This window comes from Trichechus manatus, unplaced genomic scaffold (assembly GCF_000243295.1).
Source record: "Trichechus manatus latirostris isolate Lorelei unplaced genomic scaffold, TriManLat1.0 scaffold00344, whole genome shotgun sequence".
NCBI lineage: Eukaryota > Metazoa > Chordata > Mammalia > Sirenia > Trichechidae > Trichechus > Trichechus manatus.
In genome coordinates this window covers 528,639-529,409 of record NW_004444280.1, presented here as the reverse complement: position 1 = coordinate 529,409, position 771 = coordinate 528,639, and the positions used below count along the sequence as shown (strand labels likewise).

The following is a 771-nucleotide window of genomic DNA, read 5'->3' as shown; positions in this document are numbered from 1 at the left end:
TGTGGACTTGTTCTAACTTTCTTCAGTTTCAACTTGAACTTGCATATGAGCAATTGATGTTCTGCTCTGCAGTTGGCCCCTGGCCTTGTTCTGACTGATGATATTGAGCTTTTCCATTGTCTCTTTCCACAGATGTAGTCGATTTGATTCCTGTGTATTCCATCTGGCAAGGTCTGTGTGTATAGTTGCCGTTTATGTTGGTGAAAAATGGTATTTCAAATGAAGAAGTGGCTGGTCTTGCAAAATTCTATCATGTGATCTCTGGTATCATTTCTATCCCCAAGGCCATACTTTCTAACTACCTACCCTTCTTCTTTGTTTCCAACTTTCGCTTTCCAATCATCAGTAATTATCAATGCATCTTGATTTCATGTTCAATTAACTTCAGATTGCAGAAGTTGGTAAAAATCTTCAGTTTCTTCATCTTTGGCATTAGTGGTTGGTGCGCAAATTTGAATAAGTCATATATCCTGGTCTTCCTGATGGATATTATCCTATCACCGACAGTGTTGTACTTCAGGATAGATCCTGAAATGTTCTTTTTGGTGACAAACATGACACCATTCCTCTTCAAGTTGTTATTCCTGGCATAGTAGACCATATGATTGTCCCATTCAAAATGGCCAATACTAGTCCATTTCAGCTCACTAATGCCTAGGATATCAATGTTTATGAGTTCCATTTCACTTCTGACCATTTCCACTTTTCCTAGATTCATACTTCGTACATTCTATGTTCAGATTATTAATGGATGTTTGCAGCTGTTTCTTC

At 38.0% G+C, this 771-nt stretch overlaps 1 protein-coding gene across 1 annotated transcript in view; it reads right to left on the bottom strand.

The window, feature by feature from the left end:
* CCDC169 (coiled-coil domain containing 169) overlaps positions 1 to 771 on the bottom strand; it is a 67,308-nt gene that overhangs the window by 36,530 nt on the left and 30,007 nt on the right. The gene's annotated exons all lie outside the window — the stretch shown is intronic.